Here is an 11,509-nt window from a genome sequence, read left to right as displayed (position 1 = left end):
GGCGCTGGGGAGGAAATTGACAAGGAGGATTCTGATGGTGAGGTGGTTTGTTTAAGTCAGGCACCCGGGGAGACACCTGTTGTCCGTGGGAGGAATAGGGCCGTTGACATGCCTGGTGAAAATACCAAAAAAATCAGCTCTTCGGTGTGGAAGTATTTCACCAGAAATGCGGACAACATTTGTCAAGCCGTGTGTTGCCTTTGTCAAGCTGTAATAAGTAGGGGTAAGGACGTTAACCACCTCGGAACATCCTCCCTTATACGTCACCTGCAGCGCATTCATAATAAGTCAGTGACAAGTTCAAAAACTTTGGGCGACAGCGGAAGCAGTCCACTGACCAGTAAATCCCTTCCTCTTGTAACCAAGCTCACGCAAACCACCCCACCAACTCCCTCTGTGTCAATTTCCTCCTTCCCCAGGAATGCCAATAGTCCTGCAGGCCATGTCACTGGCAATTCTGACGATTCCTCTCCTGCCTGGGATTCTTCCGATGCATCCTTGCGTGTAACGCCTACTGCTGCTGGCGCTGCTGTTGTTGCTGCTGGGAGTCGATGGTCATCCCAGAGGGGAAATCGTAAGACCACTTTTACTACTTCCACCAAGCAATTGACTGTCCAACAGTCCTTTGCGAGGAAGATGAAATATCACAGCAGTCATCCTGCTGCAAAGCGGATAACTGAGGCCTTGGCATCCTGGGTGGTGAGAAACGTGGTTCCGGTATCCATCATTACTGCAGAGCCAACTAGAGACTTGTTGGAGGTACTGTGTCCCCGGTACCAAATACCATCTAGGTTCCATTTCTCTAGGCAGGCGATACCGAAAATGTACACAGACCTCAGAAAAAGAGTCACCAGTGTCCTAAAAAATGCAGCTGTACCCAATGTCCACTTAACCACGGACATGTGGACAAGTGGAGCAGGGCAGGGTCAGGACTATATGACTGTGACAGCCCACTGGATAGATGTATGGACTCCCGCCGCAAGAACAGCAGCGGCGGCACCAGTAGCAGCATCTCGCAAACGCCTGAACCTGAAGACTGGAGCAACACCAAAAACGCCTGAACCTGCCCTGCCATCATCTGAAGCAAGAAGTGGTAACGAGGTGGAATTCAACCCTATATATGCTTCAGAGGTTGGAGGAGCAGCAAAAGGCCATTCAAGCCTATACAATTCAGCACGATATAGGAGGTGGAATGCACCTGTCTCAAGCGCAGTGGAGAATGATTTCAACGTTGTGCAAGGTTCTGCTGCCCTTTGAACTTGCCACACGTGAAGTCAGTTCAGACACTGCCAGCCTGAGTCAGGTCATTCCCCTCATCAGGCTTTTGCAGAAGAAGCTGGAGACATTGAAGGAGGAGCTAACACGGAGCGATTCCGCTAGGCATGTGGGACTTGTGGATGGAGCCCTTAATTCGCTTAACAAGGATTCACGGGTGGTCAATCTGTTGAAATCAGAGCACTACATTTTGGCCACCGTGCTCGATCCTAGATTTAAAACCTACCTTGGATCTCTCTTTCCGGCAGACACAAGTCTGCTGGGGTTCAAAGACTTGCTGGTGAGAAAATTGTCAAGTCAAGCGGAACGCGACCTGTCAACATCTCCTCCTTCACATTCTCCCGCAACTGGGGGTGCGAGGAAAAGGCTCAGAATTCCGAGCCCACCTGCTGGCGGTGATGCAGGGCAGTCTGGAGCGACTGCTGATGCTGACATCTGGTCCGGACTGAAGGACCTGTCAACGATTACGGACATGTCGTCTACTGTCACTGCATATGATTCTCTCCCCATTGAAAGAATGGTGGAGGATTATATGAGTGACCGCATCCAAGTAGGCACGTCACACAGTCCGTACTTATACTGGCAGGAAAAAGAGGCAATTTGGAGGCCCTTGCACAAACTGGCTTTATTCTACCTAAGTTGCCGTCCCACAAGTGTGTACTCCGAAAGAGTGTTTAGTGCCGCCGCTCACCTTGTCAGCAATCGGCGTACGAGGTTACTTCCAGAAAATGTGGAGAAGATGATGTTCATTAAAATGAATTATAATCAATTCCTCCGTGGAGACATTGACCAGCAGCAATTGCCTCCACAAAGTACACAGGGAGCTGAGATGGTGGATTCCAGTGGGGACGAATTGATAATCTGTGAGGAGAGGGATGTACACGGTGATATATCGGAGGATGATGATGAGGTGGACATCTTGCCTCTGTAGAGCCAGTTTGTGCAAGGAGAGATTAATTGCTTCTTTTTTGGTGGGGGTCCAAACCAACCCGTCATTTCAGTCACAGTCGTGTGGCAGACCCTGTCACTGAAATGATGGGTTGGTTAAAGTGTGCATGTCCTGTTTATACAACATAAGGGTGGGTGGGAGGGCCCAAGGACAATTCCATCTTGCACCTCTTTTTTCTTTAATTTTTCTTTGCGTCATGTGCTGTTTGGGGAGTGTTTTTTGGAAGGGCCATCCTGCGTGACACTGCAGTGCCACTCCTAGATGGGCCCGATGTTTGTGTCGGCCACTAGGGTCGCTTAGCTTACTCACACAGCTACCTCATTGCGCCTCTTTTTTTCTTTGCGTCATGTGCTGTTTGGGGAGTGTTTTTTGGAAGGGCCATCCTGCGTGACACTGCAGTGCCACTCCTAGATGGGCCCGGTGTTTGTGTCGGCCACTAGGGTCGCTTATCTTACTCACACAGCTACCTCATTGCGCCTCTTTTTTTCTTTGCGTCATGTGCTGTTTGGGGAGTGTTTTTTGGAAGGGCCATCCTGCGTGACACTGCAGTGCCACTCCTAGATGGGCCAGGTGTTTGTGTCGGCCACTAGGGTCGCTTAGCTTACTCACACAGCTACCTCATTGCGCCTCTTTTTTTCTTTGCGTCATGTGCTGTTTGGGGAGTGTTTTTTGGAAGGGCCATCCTGCGTGACACTGCAGTGCCACTCCTAGATGGGCCCGGTGTTTGTGTCGGCCACTAGGGTCGCTTATCTTACTCACACAGCTACCTCATTGCGCCTCTTTTTTTCTTTGCGTCATGTGCTGTTTGGGGAGTGTTTTTTGGAAGGGCCATCCTGCGTGACACTGCAGTGCCACTCCTAGATGGGCCCGGTGTTTGTGTCGGCCACTAGGGTCGCTTAGCTTAGTCATCCAGCGACCTCGGTGCAAATTTTAGGACTAAAAATAATATTGTGAGGTGTGAGGTATTCAGAATAGACTGAAAATGAGTGGAAATTATGGTTTTTGAGGTTAATAATACTTTGGGATCAAAATGACCCCCAAATTCTATGATTTAAGCTGTTTTTTAGTGTTTTTTGAAAAAAAACACCCGAATCCAAAACACACCCGAATCCGACAAAAAAAATTCGGTGAGGTTTTGCCAAAACGCGGTCGAACCCAAAACACGGCCGCGGAACCGAACCCAAAACCAAAACCCGAAAAATTTCAAGTGCACATCTCTAATGCCAACCAATAACAGAAAGTGTATTAGCTCAAACTGCATTGCTAATGAAGCTGGGTGTCTTACATAACCTTGCTTTAATTGGAACGTTGACTCTGAAATGAATAGTAGTCATTGGCAATTATGGAGAGAGTGGGAGATACCACTTAAACGTGTGAAAAAGTTCAGTGAAGGTTCAAGAATTCCCATTCTAAACATAATTAGGCATACTGTATGTCCCAAGCAATGTACAAGTCACTTAGAAGTTGAAAAAAACTCTTTCAAGTACTTAGAAATTGTGTTTCAAATTATGTCTAAGGATTCCTATGTGCAATCATGTACTGTGCTGAAATGACAACAGTAATACCTTAAAGAAATGACTTGGACGGCTGTTATTTCTCAAGGTTCCTTTAATTCTCTGTACAAAAGGGCATGTTCAATTAATAGCAGGACTGCTGGCTTTTAGCTCCTGAGTTACGTGCCCGGAGCTATTCAGTTATATCCCGCAGTACACTACCTATCCCGCACTACATCACCTATCCCGCAGTAAGCACCACATGGCTAACACACAGTAAAGGCTTGGATTACAGGTTAGCTTCCCAGAGCTATACAGTTACTGCGTACAGTAAACTCACAGTAAGCCCTGAGGGTGCACTTAATGCAGATTTCTGTTCACACCCTCCTGAGGTGCAAGCAGAAATCCACTTTAAGTGGAAATCTTGGGGCTAACTTCGGGCAGCCATTCAGTATCTCTGGGCCCTTACACTTGGAGCTAATAGACTGCAGTAAGTCCCACAGCCAGAGGCAGAACTCTGGGAGGCAACGGAGTCATCTGCCGCCGGGCTCCTGCTCTGAAGGGGGGCACATCTCCTCCCATTCTGTGACAACATTGAATTAAGTTAATGGATAGCTGCCGCTATCTTTTCAGTGGCCGACTTCCTCACTGGTCCCTGCACCTTACAAATCACACCCTTTTCATTATACTAAATATACACATTTTACAAGTGTCATACCCAGGATTAGAAACCACAACCTATTACACTGGAAGCAAACACCTTACTGATGAAGCTGTTTGCTCCTGTATAGGAAATATGAGAATTTTAACTATATGAAGATACTTCTCTGACAATTACACGTAACTTCATATAGTTAGAATTCTCATGCTTCCTCTACAGGAGCAAATAAGTCCATCAGTAAAGTGTCTGCCGTTAGTGTAACAGGTCATGGGTTCTAATCCTGGGTATGACTGCTAAGAAATGTTTTTTCCAGAATACCACACACACACACACACACACACACACACACACACACACACACACACACACACACACACACACACACACACACACACATTTATCTTAATATAGGAAATAGGGGGGCACCAATATTTATCTTGCCTCCGGGCAACTGTTACAAACTTACGCCACTGCCCACAGCCAAATGAATATGCCCCACAGGAGTCTTTTTATAGATTTGGTCTACAACAAATAATAGTTTTCATAACATTAATATATCTGATAGAGCCAACTAGATTTATTCATGTCTGTTTACATATGGTCTAAACCAGTGGTTCTAAAAATCGGTCCTCAGGACCCCAAACAGTTCATGTTTTCCAGGTAACCTGTGAATATTTAAATTGTGGCAGTTGGTAACACAACTGTGCATCTGCTAAGTGCTTTGAAAAATATAAACTGTTTGGGATCTTGAGGACAGGATCCGGTCTGAAGATCGACAGTATCTAGGTCGACAATGTTTAGGTCGACCACTGTAGGTCGACAGTCACTAGGTCGACATGGATGGAAGGTCAACAGGGTTTCTAGGTTGACATGTGCTAGGTCGACAGGTCTAAACGTCGACATGAGTTTTTCACATTTTTTTTCATTTTTTGAATTTTTTCATACTCAACGATCCACGTGGACTACGATTGGAATGGTAATCTGTGCCGAGCGAAGCGGTAGCGGAGCGAAGGCACCATGCCCAAAGCATGGCGAGTGAAGCGAGCCATGCGAGGGGACGCGGTGCACTAATTTAGGATCCCGGTCACTCTACGAAGAAAACGACACAAACCCCCCCAAAAAACCTCATGTCGACCTTTAGACCTGTCGACCTAGCACATGTCGACCTAGAAACCCTGTCGACCTTCCATCCTTGTCGACCTAGTGACTGTCGACCTACAGTGGTCGACCTAAACATTGTCGACCTAGATACTGTCGATTTGATGAACCACACCCCTTGAGGACCAGGGTTTAAAAACACCAGACTAGTTAATACAGTATATAGCTGGGCACAAATGTACAGCATGACCAACTGTCATACTCAGGGCCAGCAACAGAAATCTTAGGGACCAGTACACTGGCGTCTCTGGGACCTCACAATCCCACTTGACTCCCCCTTTCTGGTATGGGAGAAGCAGTGGGTGACAGAGTGACAGGAAGAGGCAGAGGATGATGGGGAGGTGACAAGCAGAGGGTGGAAGACAAGAAGGGGTGGCAGAGAGATGCAGAGGGGGATGGGGAGGTGACAAGCAGAGGGTGGCAGGTAGAGGAAGAGGGTGGAGAGTGGGTGAAAGGTAGAGGCAGTGTGTGAGAGGCAGAGGGTGAACATTAGAGGCATAGGGTATCTGAGGTCTCTATGTGAGGGAGTAAAGGAGATAAATTGGGCTGCTAGGGTTCACTGGGACATGAAGGGAAAGTATCAGTGGAGGAGACAGGCAGAAAAAAACCTTGGGGGTTTAACATGAGAACTGAGAGGAGAGAGAGAGATGGAGGGGGGGAGTGAGGGGGGGAGGAGAGAGAGAAAGAGGGGGGAAAGAGAAGGGAGAGAGAGAGCAATAGCAGGGGGGGGGGGGGGGAAGAGGGGAGAGGGAAAGACAGAGTTGAAAGAAAAAAAGAGAGTGTGCCTACCACCTAATCCCCAACCAGTACAGTACCTCACTCTGTCCCCCTACCCCCAGTACAGGCATCACTGTGTTCATCCGATCCCCTCCCCTCCCTTTCCCCTTTCCCTTCAGTACAGATGGCACTGTGGACTTCCGGCAGCAAATGGAGTGGTCCCCCTGTCATCAGCTCCGGCAGAAGCTGCCCCCCCCCCCCCCCCGGTCATCAGCTCCTGCAGCAACAGGTACTCCTGTCTTCAGCTCTGGCAGCAGTGGGTGGGCCCCCCTGTCATCAGCTCCAGGAGCAGCGGTCCCCCTGTCAATAGCGCCGGCAGCAGGCCAGGTCCTCTCTTCTGGTTTTAGTGCCAGCCACTAGGTCGTGACACGGAGCCCCGGCAACAGCTGCGCCAGAGAGGAGGAGGAGGAAACGTGAAGGGAGGGGCTGGATTGGCTGGACCGCCTCCTGCTTTGTTACAGTCTGTGGCAGCATCAGTTTGGCTCATTATTAGTACTGCTGACAATGCTGTTGCGGGCCCCATCATTACACTGCACCGCCGTTAATCTCCATTTTAAAAAAAACAACAACAACACATACACACATTTTTGTGGCCCTGATCCTTGGGGCCCTTCTGAACCTTGGGGCCCTGTACGGATGTCCCCTTTGTACCTCCCTGTCACCGGACCTGGTCATATTGTCTGGGTTTGTTTTGCAGAAGGATCTCTTCGCATCCCACTGTGACTACTTTTGATGATGCGTGTGCCAGCCGGCAGCTGTAGTATGTACCAATGACCCAAACCATGAACCAGATAATTGTGCTGATTGTGATAAATATGCCACTTAAACTGAGAATCAGCTATGTCAAAAATGTTCCTTGTTGATAGGGTGATAGCTGGAATCCAGAACCTGTCCCACCCTCCCCAACTGACTGCATATCTATTGGTTTTCTCCTCAAATGCTATTATAGCTAAAGTATGTTTATTTCGTTTTCTGTTTTTTGCTTATTATTTTTTATTGATTAGCAATCAATAATACAGAATACAGTGAGTACATATAGTAGAAAAGAACCAAGAACACAGCAAAAACAGAATATGGAGGCAAAGAACAAAACAAGAATTGTTACTTAAAATTTTGTTTTGCATAGACTGTCTGTGCACTTCTAAAGCATAAAAATATATACTATTTTGAAACTCAGCACTTATATTAGTGTCAAAAACAGGTTAAAGAGAGAAGGAAATTAGAACATAGAAAAAAGAAGAAAAAGATGAAGGAAAAACAAGAAGAGAAGAAACAGGGAAAAGAAAAGTAAAAAAAGAAGAGAAAGAAGCCTCACTGCTATATAAAAAGGAGCAACTCAACCAAGTTGTATCAATAGGAAGTGAGAAAATTAACTTCCTGTCAGCTCATAATAGGAAAACTAAACAATAACAGCCCAGCCAGTCATCTGTCGCACTGTCATCTACCCATCACCCAGCTATGTAGTGACTTATAATGATCAGATTCTATGTACGTCAGTGAGGCGTACCAGGTCGCTGTAAAAGCCTTACTTTTTTCTAGGCGAAAGAGGAAATTAGATTGTCCATATTCATGTAGTGCTCTATGCGAGCACACCATTCAGTCATGGTGAGGATAGCAATTGACCTCCAATGTACTGGTATGACTGCCTTAGAGGCACTAAGGATAGGTCAAAGTAGCGTCTTTTTAAATTGTGACTGAGGCCTCTATAGGAGATTCAGCAAACAAAAACTAGGGCAAAAACCTGGAGAATGAGACTGCCCGTTTCTATGACCTTACCCCAAAAAGGTTGAAGGAGAGGGCATTCCCAACATACGTGTAAAGGAGTGCCGACAGCTCCTATGCATCTCCAACAAGTGTTAAGAACTCCAGGAAACATTGCAGCAAGCAAGTTGGGGCAGTGATATCAGCGAGAGAGTATTTTGTAATGCGTTTCCATCACCAACACATTTGCTGAACTAGAAAATGTATTACGGAGTATTTCTAGCCAGTTGTCCTCACCCACCAAACCAGTGGTTCCCAAACTGTGTGCCGTGGCACCCTGGGGTGCCTTGGGACACTTGTAGGGGTGCCTTGGATTGGTGGTCCAGGACCAATTAAAATTATTTATGGTCAATGTAATAGGCAAAACCGGTGCTGGTGGCTGCTAATCATAAAATACGTGGACAAACAGAAGCAAATCTTGTCCCTCACCACACAATTTAACTTATGGATGACATATAAACACAATTTACTTCATTTAATATTTCTTTCTAAATTATTCAATAAGAAGATTTTGTCCTTGAGGTGCCGTGAAAAAATTCTGATGCTCGAGGGCGCTGTGATTCCAAAAAGTTTGGGAACCACTGCACCAAACCTTATAAATCAGATTCCTAATCACACATAAATTTAGGCCTAGAGGAAAAAAAACTTGGGCCCTCATTCCGAGTTGTTCGCTCGTTATTTTTCTTTGCATCGGTGCGATTTTCCGCTAACTGCGCATGCGCAATGTTCGCACTGCGGCTGCGTCAAGTAAATTTGCTAAGAAGTTAGGTATTTTACTCACGGCATTACGAGTTTTTTTCTTCGTTCTGGTGATCGGAGTGTGATTGACAGGAAGTGGGTGTTTCTGGGCGGAAACTGACCGTTTTATGGGTGTGTGTGAAAAAACGCTCCCGTTTCTGGGAAAAACGCGGGAGTGGCTGGAGAAACGGGGGAGTGTCTGGGCGAAAGCTGGGTGTGTTTGTGACGTCAAACCAGGAACGAAACTGACTGAACTGATCGCAGTGGCAGAGTAAGTGTCGAGCTACTCAGAAAATGCTAAGAAATTTCTATTCGCAATTTTGAGAATCTTTCGTTCGCAATTCTGCTAAGCTAAGATTCACTCCCAGTAGGCGGCGGCTTAGCGTGTGCAATGCTGCTAAAAGCAGCTTGCGAGCGAACAACTCGGAATGAGGGCCATGGTCAATTAATAACTTATAAATAAAGGAAAGAGGGTGAGAAAGATACACTTGAGAAAGGCACAGGTTTCCAAATGTAGTGGTCCCTGAGAATGCTGATTATCATACAGGACTAAAATCAACACTTTAAAAAGACATTTCATACACTTTAAATAGAGCCGCTGCGGCCGCTATACTTAATCCACAACCTACGGACTTTTTACACCGTTAGCGTACAGAGTCCCGTACCGAGTACGGACTTTGCGTACAGACGCCGCGCTGGCTGTACAAAGTACACACAGCGCGTACACACCCAATGATACACCGTGAACCCTTAACAGCTATACAATGCGATAGTAATACACTTTAAACCTTAGCAGGGAAAGGAAGACACGACACCAGATTGTAATTAAACGAATGGGTTCCGACACCACAGCGTATTATTACTGAAAGGGGGTTACAATAACAAAGCAATACAATACAAAAGAATAATGGCTACAGTCAATGATACATACTTGTTTGGATTTCGCTGCGCTACCCAGTCTGGTCCTCGGTCATCTAGATAGATAACTTTGTGAGTCTTGTGTGACCAGGCCTGCAGCAGGCATCTTTTATACAATCTTCCAAAACTTAACACACTGGACACAGTAATCTCTTTGTCCATTGGACACAGGGATGGTCATTTACAGTACAGGAGAGGTCATAGGTTGGTTTGAATAGGTGGGCGATGTCTGTTCATGATGCACTTGTGGGTGGTCTCCTCTGGGTTCCCGCCGCATACTTAATGTACAGTAAATATAGTTTATATCTATATTCTGCTCCTGCACATAACTATTCGCAGGAACATGCGATCTTCTTCAAACCAACACCGGAATATTACCCTTACAAAACCCTACAGCTGGATACCAAACACCACCTTATAACATTGTTCTGTCCCCTCCTATCCTGTAAAGGTGAATCCCTTTGTTCTGTTACCATTTAAACTGTTGTAACTCACTGATGTGGTGCAGGGAGACTATGTGTACATTGTGCACTATTTGGATTAAATATGTAATGTGTTTTGATAGCTTTCCATGCGTTCACAAACGCTACCGTAAATACTCATACCACGCGCTAATGCGCAGGACCGCGGGAGCGACCATACGCAAATTGCGGATATGTGCACGCACGGCAGAACAAGTACACGCGCGGAGGCCATATGTGTGTAGTTTGTACGTGATGTGTGTACTGCAATATTTTTCGACTTTGACAGTCCACCCTTTGGCATTCACCAATAACTGCCACTATCTAATCAATGGGTGGTCTTCAGTATGCCGACTGACGGGATCCCGGCGCACAGTATACCGGTGCTGGGATCCCGACAGCCGGCATACCGACACTTATTCTCCCTCGTGGGGGCCCACGACCCCCCTGGAGGGAGAATAAAATAGTGTGGCGCGTGTAGCGCGCCACCGCACCCATAGCATGGCGAGCGCAGCGAGCCCGCAAGGGGCTCATTTGCGCTTGCCACACTGTCGGTAAGCCGGCGGTCGGGCTCCCGGCGCCGGTATGCTGGTCGCCGGGAGCCCGACCGCCGGCATATCGTAGTGAACCCTAATCAATAAACAGAAAAATATCTACACAATATCTACGGAAGTATGGATGGTCGGGGGAGAGTTGTAGGTGGGAAATATATAACCTAGTGGGATAGTAAAAAGCATGTATGTATGACTCCATGTCTGAGGGGCATGTATCATCATGCCGTATATGTAATAAGCTTCGAGGTATTGCGAAGTATACATTAAATCCTTCTCATCCCGTATTAAGGATCTGTAAATGGGCCAACAAACACTACCGAGCTCTTTTCGGCTTCTTGTTCCAACAAATGGGGTGCACATTTAGTTGATGATACATGGAGGGGGAAACATATGTGAGTGCTAGTATATGTGGATATCACCTGTCGACTATGTGTGCCATTAACTGGAGGTTGCAGAGATGAAGATAAGACACATATATAAAATACATTCACAGAAACATTTTGGGTAGGGCTGATGTCTTTTCCGGATGGATGTATCTGGGCAGAGGGGGAAACAAAAGAAAAATGGGTGAAAGAAACAGGCCATGAAATTCATTTGCAATCCTTATCATAACACTGTCTCTATGGATGGGTCATAAATTAAATCTGCTGCTATAACAGTGCCCTCGCTCTTTAGACTCATCAGAGTTGTGCCGTGATTGCGCCGCATTAGAATTCGAACACACCTAAATATCGAACCAATAATTATGACGACTCCCAGGATAC

This window comes from Pseudophryne corroboree, chromosome 2 (genome assembly GCF_028390025.1).
Source record: "Pseudophryne corroboree isolate aPseCor3 chromosome 2, aPseCor3.hap2, whole genome shotgun sequence".
NCBI lineage: Eukaryota > Metazoa > Chordata > Amphibia > Anura > Myobatrachidae > Pseudophryne > Pseudophryne corroboree.
The sequence above is the reverse complement of the archived record's forward strand: the minus strand, read 5'-3'. Positions refer to the sequence as shown.